This window comes from Gekko japonicus, unplaced genomic scaffold (assembly GCF_001447785.1).
Source record: "Gekko japonicus isolate JY-2015 unplaced genomic scaffold, Gekko_japonicus_V1.1 scaffold2453, whole genome shotgun sequence".
In the NCBI taxonomy this organism is placed as follows: Eukaryota; Metazoa; Chordata; class Lepidosauria; order Squamata; family Gekkonidae; genus Gekko; species Gekko japonicus.
The window spans coordinates 29,675-38,962 of NW_015173212.1; positions in this window are offsets into that span (position 1 = coordinate 29,675).

Here is a 9,288-nt window from a genome sequence, read left to right on the forward strand (position 1 = left end):
TTCTACTAAACGACCCCTGGTGAAGCCATTAAACTACCAGTCCCTTAAACACAGATAAACCTAAGGGAATGTCTCTAAATTATCACCACAGAAGGCATATCTATCGCCTGCTCACACACCACCACTGGCTGGGTCCAAATCATCCAGTGGTGGCATGGGTTTAGGAGCCAGCACCTGGTACCTCCTGTGTGGCTGGTGCCTGCGAATGAGCAGAATTGGTGTCCTCAGTGTGCTGGCCCAAGCAACAGCATGGCCAAAGATATCCTGATCCTAAATATTACTCAAGTACTACTGCTTAGGACTGCAACTTTAGCTGTACAGTTTTATTTAGCATACTGTGGGAGAAAGAACTGAGGGAACTTGGAATTCCAGAGCATCTTCTTATTAAGGAGGCCGTTGTAAGGGCCTGGGGCAAGGGAAATATGGAGGAAACCCAGCATGTGGAAGTTCCATTGCAGCGGAAGGAACACTGAAAACTCTTGCCGTCTAGATGCAGCCACTGATCTCTGCTTCTCCATGTGGCCAGTTAAGCAACTTGGGACTTGTATGAATAACGCCCTTCTGCTTCAGCAATGTGGCAGGAAACAAGAGGAGGGGCTATGGAGAAAGGATGGCATGGAACGGAATGATCCCAAGCTGACGGTGTTCCGACTTCCGTATAGGTGACCACAATGCAATTGCGATAGCAAGTGTGGTGTGCTGTTGCGTTGTCTGGCTCTCCCATGGTGGCCCAATCTTCGGGAAGGTGTATGTCAATCCTTTGTAATACTTGTGCATCTCCGTTAATCTTACTTAGGAAAAGGACAGTTGCTACATATCACACATTTCTCCAACTGCACACACATTTGGCTCCATAGGTACACAAGCAGGGCCAGTCCCGGCTCCCTGATGCACATTCCTGAATGGAACATGAGCACATAAGGAGTGGCTGTTACCAGTTTCATCTGGTTAGTCAGCTGTGCCTTTCCCGAACAGACCTGACCACTGCGGTGCATGCCCAGGTAACAGCAAGTGCTCAGACATTGCCTTTTCCAACACCCCTTTCTCAAGGTCTAGTGCACAAAGTCCACATGATTCATCTTCTTACGTAGACTTTCAAACTTTTCTCGAGAAAGTGGTTTGGTGAGTGCATCTGCAATCATTTCCTCTGTAGGATAGTATTCCAACTCAACAAGCCCTTCTTCTCGCATGTTTCTTACTAGGTGATGCTTCACATCCACGTGTTTAGTTCTTGAGTTGATCTTCTCCATCGGTGCAAGTTTTATGCACCCTTGGTTGTCCTCAAGGAGCTGTACTGACTTGGATTGTTCAGATCCTGGTGGCTGTTCCATGTTTCCCAACCTGGATCTGGCAACCCAATGTGTAAGGGACATATAGCATTCGCCAAAAGGAAGGGAGGGGGTATAATTTAGGAATTTTTAGTCTTTTTTAAATTTAGAGGCCACTCATAACCCAGAGTCCCTAAACTATCTTACGTAGCTTGTGCACAGAGTAGGGTTGCCATCCTCCAGGTGGAGACTGGAGCTCTCTAGGAATTACACCTGGACTTCGGAGAGCAGTTCCCTTGTGGCTGCTTTGGAGGTTGGACTCTATGGCATTATGCCCCACTGGGGTTCCTCCTCTCCCCACGCCCCTCCTCTCTCCAGGCTCTATCCCCAAATCTCCATGAATTTCCCAAGCCAGAGCTGACAGCCCTATGATTAACCTTTGTCTCTTCCCTCTGCCTGATCTATCGGCTCCATTTCACTAGAGACTTTAAGGCAGCGGTTCTCAACCTGTGGGTCGCTGTCAGGATCCACAGCAAAACAACGAAGTACACGCTTCCAGGAAGGTTTTACTTTTATTGAAAAGCCATAGATGCAGTAACATGAACACTATTAGGAATGGCAGGTTACCTATGTGCATAATAGGATATAGGGCATTCGTATGCAAAAAAACCAACCCCCACGTAGTACCCAATTAAGTGGGTTCCCGCGCGCGGCATTTGGCTGAGAACTAACGGCTGCAGAAGCAGGGAAGGGAAGAAGCTTCCCACGAATTGTAGACACATCAACTCCTCCAGTGGCCTTGAAAGATATGCGTCACAGCTAAGATGCAATTAAGCGCATGGGAAGGAATGCACAGCAATTAGAAACATAAACCATACTCTTGGCAGCATAGCTGACAGTCGCGACCCCTTTGGGGATCGAACGACCCTTTCACAGGGGTTGCCTAAGACCATCGGAAAACACAAATTTTCGATGGTCTTATGATAGCAACGAAAATCATTTTATGGTTGGGGGGTCACCACAACATGAGGAACTGTATTAAAGGGTTGTGGCATTAGGAAGGTTGAGAACCACTGCTTTAAGGGGTTGTTGAAGTATCTCCTCCCATGGATTGATGACTTGACAGGCTTTACCCTTCATTCCGCATACCTCGGGGCCTGTCCCTTTCTCCCCCCCCTCCTCCAACCCCAAACCACAACCCCCCTCAAAGTTACACACATCATCAGTTTTGTTTCCTAGGAGTCACGAGGTATGCTCAAGTGTCCCAAAGTGGAACCAGCATATCAAGAATTCCTTTTTTACTTCCTGTTATTATCTTCCGCAAATGGCAGAGGGGAGAAATAGGAAATGCTGAAAATCGGCACCAGTCTTTCTGCCATCTCTATGACGCAGGACGGTGGAACCAGAGCAACAGCGCCCTCAGCTGGATAAAAGGTAAAGGTTCCCTTGCTCGAAAGCCAGTCGAATCCGACTCTAGGGTTGCGGTGCTCATGTCCGTTTCAAAGCCGAAGAGCCAGCGCTGTCCGAAGACATTTCCGTGGTCATGTGGCCGGCACGACTAAACACCAAGGCGCATGGAACACTGTTACCTTCCCACTGTAGTGGTACCTATTGTACAAAATACATATTCTAGAGCTGCCACATTTGATCAACTAACGAATTATCAAAATACTTCGATTAACTAAAAAAGTGCCCTAGTAAATTTTACCAGGGAGATTAATTTTTTCAAAAAGATTATTTGAGTACAATACATAAAAACTGCAGATGTCATGCAAGCAGCATCCTTATCAGAGGCATGCCTTCGATAGTGTGAGCCAAAAGGGAATGCCTCTTTTCAAATGAAGCCTGCTGGAACTGTAGGACTGCCAAGAAGCCAGTAGAAAAATGTCCTGCCCCTTTAGTAGAGGCTTAATGGGATGTTAATTTACCAGGTGATGTTATTTCCCTGCCATACCATGGATGGGTGAAACTACCTGTCTATTTTCACACACTGTCAGGCTTTCCAATCAAACATTCAAGAAGAGTGAGAAAACGAGGAGGCCCAGCACCCTCCCCCCAGATTCCATTACATGGCAGCACTAGTTGATATCCTGCCCCCCCGACCCCTCCCCCCGCCTCCCCTGGAAAAGCGGAGTGAAAGTCCTGAAAGTCTTGAAGGAGCCGAGGGGCACTGACATCCGAAGCCTCCACCCATTCACGATGTTCCAGGCCAAAATCAGTCCACTCCACTAGATAAAAGAGACGTACCTGCCTCATTTCCGAATCCAAATATGAGAGATTTCATAATGCTGATCGCCATTCACCATCGGGGGGGGGGGGCAAGGAGCGTTGAGGTCACCAGACGTTGGGCCCTGGATCCTTTTTCAAGAGACTGAAGTGAAAAACAGGATGCAAATGTTTAAGGGTTTTAGGGAGGGCCAGTTCAACAGTCACCTCATTGATTTTCCAAGTAACCTTAAACGGGCCCACATACTTCCACCCCAACTTGCAGCTCAGTTGCAACCCTTTAATGTTCTTGGTGGAAACATACACAGAGTCCCCTGGTTGAACATCCCAGCCCATAGTCCGTTTCTTGTTGGCCTGTATCTTATAAGCCGCCTTGGCTGCTTCCGGAGATTTCTCCACCAGGGGCCAAGCCTTATGGAGATTCGCACACCAGTCCGCAACCTCCCCCCCCTGCAAGTCATGGTCTGTCAAAAAGGGGAGGGGGCCCCCTCATAGCCATGGTTAAGTGCGCGGACTCTAATCTGGGAGAACCGGGTTTGATTCCCCACTCCTCCACTTGCTCCTGCTGGATGACCTTGGGCAAGCCATAGTTCTGGCACAGCTGTTCTTGAAAAAGAACAGTTTCTGTCAGAGGTCGCTCAGCCCCACCTACCTCACAGGGTGTCTGTTGTGGGGAGGGGAAGGGAAAGGAGTTTGTAAGCCACTCTGAGACTCCCTTGGGTAGTGAAGGGCAGGGTATAAATCCAATCTCCTCTCCTCCTCCTCCACCACCATAAATGAGGAGACCCCCATGGAAGAGTGCACGGCATTGTTGTAGCAGTACTCCACGAAAGGCAAGAGCTCTACCCAGTCATCTTGCTGGTAGTTAGTGAAGCAGCGCAACAACTGTTCCAAAGTTTGATTCACCCGTTCTGTTTGCCCATCCGTCTCGGGGTGATAAGTGCTACTCAGAGCCTGGTCCGTCCCCAGAGCTTTCATTAGTTCCCCCCAGAACTTGGCTATGAACTGGGAGCCGCGGTCTGAGATCACTTAATGGGGGGGGGGGGCCCTGCAACCGAACAATGTGTTGGATGAATGCCTTGGTCAACCAACGTGCAGTTGGGAGGCTGGCGAATGAGACAAAATGTGCCTGTTTGGAGAACAGATTGACCACCACCCATATCACCGTCTCAACCCTGCTCAGGGGGAGGTCTGTGATGAAGTCCATTGATACAACCTCCCATGGGCGGTTAGGGGTGGGGAGAGGTTGTAACAGCCTTGACGGTTTCCCTGGCTGGGGTTTACACATCAGGCATATTTGACATGACTGAACGAACAAGGAGATGTCTTTGCACATGCCCGGCCACCAGAAGTGACGTTGTGCCAAATGTAGAGATCGGGCATGCGAAACCTTCCAGCTCCCTGCACTTAAAGGGGCCCCTTTAAGTGCAGGGAGCTGGCATTTCCCCACGTGCCCATCGGGGGGGGGGCAGACATCCCCAAAGTGACGTCATCACGTCAGGGATGCCCCCCCTCCAGGAATGCTCCCCCAAAATTCCCTGCTGGGGGCTAAAATGGACTTGACAACCCTATCCTGGGATGGGAGACCACCAAGAAATTCCAGGGCTGATACGCAGAGGCAGGCAATGGCAAACCACCTCTGTTTGTCTCTGGCCTTGAAAACCTTATAGGGTGCCCATATGTCGGCTGTGACTTGGTGGCACTTTACACACACAGACATCCCACCTCTACAAAGCCACATGATTGTGACTACACACAGATACCATGTGGTACATAGTGGTTTTTGGAAGTACTGCACTTAATACAGCCAGTTAATGTGAATCTCACATACACACAGAGGTCATTTCGGGGGGGAACGCGGGGGAACACAGTTCCCCCGGGTGAGGTGCAGGGGGCAGGGCACATGACGAAGCCCTGCCCCCTGCTTCCGGCTGCCCCGCTTCCAGCCCTCATTCAGCCAGGAGGAGGCAGGAGAAGAGGGAGGGTAAGTTGCTTCCTCCCCGCCTCTCCCCACCCCTGCCTGCCTGGGGCCAGGGAGGGCCTTGGCGGGGCTTCCTCACACTCCCGCTGGCCTTGCAGGTCCACCGCCGGGCCCCTGATGTCAGGGGGTGTGGCATATGCTAATGAGTTATGCTAATGAGTTCCCCTAGCTCTTTTTCTACGAAATGACCCCTGCATACACACCATCATGAGGCCTAGGGCTCCCAGCCCCCAGGTGGTGGCTGGAATTCTCCCAGAATTACAACTGGTTTCCAGATTACAGGGATCAGTTCCCTGGAGAAAATGGCTGCTTTGGAGGGTGGACTCTTTGGCATTATACTCTGCTGAGGCCCCTCCCTCCTCGAGCCCCACTCTCCTCAGGCTCCATCCCCCAGATCTCCAGGTATTTCCCAACCCAGAGAGGGAACCCTACCCAGCCAATGACTCTCAGTGGCAAGGGGGCCAACAAATCTACCTCCCCCCTCCCAGTGTACTCATAACCCTCACCGTAAAATTTCTAGCGACTAGCTTGTTTCACTGACTTCAGGTCTGGAAATTTCACCTCAATACATACCCACAAAGCCTTTATGTACGTGTGTTAGCTAGGGTGGGGCAGGTGTACCATTTAGTCTCTTTGGGATCCCCTGGCAGTCCAGGCCTCCCACCTGCCCTTGTGTACAGGTTTGTGAGAGAAAGAGTGGTGGTAGGAGGGAGTATGACTGTCAGCAAGGTAGAGTGCTTAGGTCTAATGTTTAAGAAAACCATAGAGTTTTCCCTCGGATGACCGTGGCCCCGCCCCCAGCGTGCCCGGCGTCATAACGTCACTTCCTGGTGACGTGCACGCCGGGGTGGGGTTCCCCCCGGGGCCCGATCCGCCAGCGGCGGGAAACAGGCCTCTGGGGCGGGGGTTTCCCCGCCCCTTGGGGGGACTTGGGAAGCCTATACATAACAGAGCATAAAAGCAGGTCTGGTGGGCACTTCCCTCTGCCACTCAGATGGCCGGCAGGGGGGGGGAAAGTAGTGGGAAACTGGGGAGGGCATCTGCAGCATTCAGGGATGCCAGCCTCCAGGTGGGATCTGGGGATCCCCTGGGATTACAGCTCATCTCCAGACTAGTTCAGTTCAGAAATGGATGCTATGGAGGATGGACTCTATGGCATTGTACCCCACTGAGGAGGTTCCCAGTCTGGATCTGGCAAACCCTACCCTGTAAACCCCCCCCCCCATCCCCTCCTGGTGGCAACCCAGCAGGCAACCCTAGCAGCATTCTGACAGACTGACATCACTCCTGGAGTGCCTGGGAGTGATGGCAGCATATCACTGGGGGACACCAGGGGTGCTCTGGCATTTGGGTAAAACTCTATAATTAAAACATAGAGTTTTTGCTCAAATGGCACAGTGCCCCTGTGATGCAGTGACTTCACTTCAGGGTGCAAAGGGAGGGATGTCAGTGTGCCATCAGACTCAGACCAGTCACAGTTCTCTCAGAGCTCTCTCAGTCCCAACTACCTCACAAGGTGACTGTAAGTGATTGTAAGCAATTGTAAGCAGCTTTGAGACTCATAGGGTTAGAACACTTTCCATATGAAGAAAGGTTAAAGCGCTTGGGGCTCTTTAGCTTGGAGAAATGACGGCTGAGGGGTGACATGATCGAGGTTTATAAGATTATACATGGGATAGAGCAGGTAGAGAAAGAAGTACTTTTCTCCCTTTCTCACAATACAAAAACTCATGGGCACTCAATGAAATTGCTGAGCAGTCGGGTTAGAACAGATAAAAGGAAGTACTTCTTCACCCAAAGAGTGATTAACACATGGGATTCACTGCCGCAGGGGGTGGTGGCAGCTACAAGCATGGACAGCTTCAAGAGGGAATTGGATAAACATATGGAGCAGAGGTGTCTGTCAGTGGCTATTAGCCACAAGGTATAGATAGGAACTCTCAGTCTGGGGCAAGTGATGCTCTGTATTCTTGGTGCTGGGGGGGGGCAACAGTGGGAGGGCTTGTAGTGTCCTGGCCCCACTGGTGGACCTCCTGATGGCACCTGGTATTTTTGGCCACTGTTTGACGGACTGGTTGAGCCATTGGCCTGATCCAACATTGGCTTCTCTTAAGTTCTCTTATGTTCCTTAGGGTATAAAAACCAACTCTTCAAAGCACATAGAAGGAAGGCCTTTGACCCAGACTGCTGGGCAGAACTATACAGCATTTCACACTGAAGTGATTAGTTTGCGTAAAGAAGACCCTGCTGAATATCTGCTGAGTTTTCTCAGTTAGTTCCCCACCACCACAGTAGCCCAAGAAAATGGAATCAGACAACAAGGTGCCAGAATAAATTATCAAACAGGAAGGTGTTTAACCATTACAGAATGCTGAATATAATTCAGTTGAGATTTGGAGCATTTACAGTATTTATGAAAGAATGGAGGAGAGGTTGGGGCGGCTCTTGTGTATTAAATCTCCAGTTGCATATCCCTAATGTCTAGGGTTGCCAACTCCAGGCTCAGAAATACCTGGAGATTTGAGGATAGAGCCTCTGAGAGGGGAAAGGGGGATCCCCAGGGAGGGGAGGGATCTTGTTAGGGTATGATACCATGCAGTCTACCTTGCAATCAATATTTTGATTAATAAATATATAAATAATAAATATTTTAAATAAGTATAAATAAATAAGCGACTGATGGTGTCTGGACATAGCTGTAATTCTGGGAGATCTCGAGTCCCCACCCAAAGGCTGGTAACTGTACTAATGCCCTCTGAGTGCAAAGGTAAGGGAAAATACTGTGTGATCTCACCCTTCTGCAGCAGGAAGGTCAAAAGGGAAGCGGTATGTGACAAAGATAAATAAGTGGAGGCTGATGAGAAACACCTCTTGAGAAGAGACTCGGAGAAAAATTGTGGGTGAAAGATCTTGACAGTGCATTGGAAGACAGATCTGTAAAGAGTAGATAGATATCATAATGATACGGGTAATTTAGCAATTACCTTTTGTGCAGTGTAATAATAGTGATTACAGTGCCTTCTTCTGAAAGGCTGAGGATACAGTAGAAAGACACATCAACCTCAGAGTGTCTGGGGACACTCAACCCTCCACAGGTGCAAAATTATACCTCCTTGTGTTTCTGTAGCCAACACCTGCTAGACCTGTAACCCTCTGTATTAACTCCCATTGTTTGATAATTACTTGGTATGATAAGAGGCAATTGTGATAATTAATCACACAATAATTTAATGTTGGCGGAGTGGAGTAATGAGTAACAGAGCAGTTCTTCGAATTATCAGATGATAGCTGCAATTATCACAAGGATAATTCATTCCTTGTTAAATAGATAGACAGATTTGTTTTTAACAGAGAAAAGGAAAGTGGTTGACTTCAGTCTGGGGCCCCAGTGTTCCCTCTAAGCTGAGTTAGCGTGAGCTAGCGCACAGTTTTTTAGCCTCTGGCTCACACTTTTTTGTCTTCGCTCAGGAAGGAGGGCTCCAGAGCAAACTAATTGATGCAGCAGCCAAATCGCTCGCTCACAGCTTTAATGCCAGCAGCCCACAAAGTAGAATTTTTGCTCACAAGACTCCACAGCTTAGAGGGAGCATTGGTCTGGGCATGTTACTAAGGCCTGGTTTAAAGACAGTGCTGGCGAGGCAAGAGAGTTGACCCATGATGGGACTTTCCTTTCTGCATTTGCCTGCCACTCTGGATTTTCTCAGTGTTCGAGTAGAGGCAGTTTAAGCCCACATCAAAACAGCATCCAAATAACCCAGCGCAACAGTAAGCTGAAACCGGGCTGACCACTAAAAGGGGGGGGGGGGTAATGTA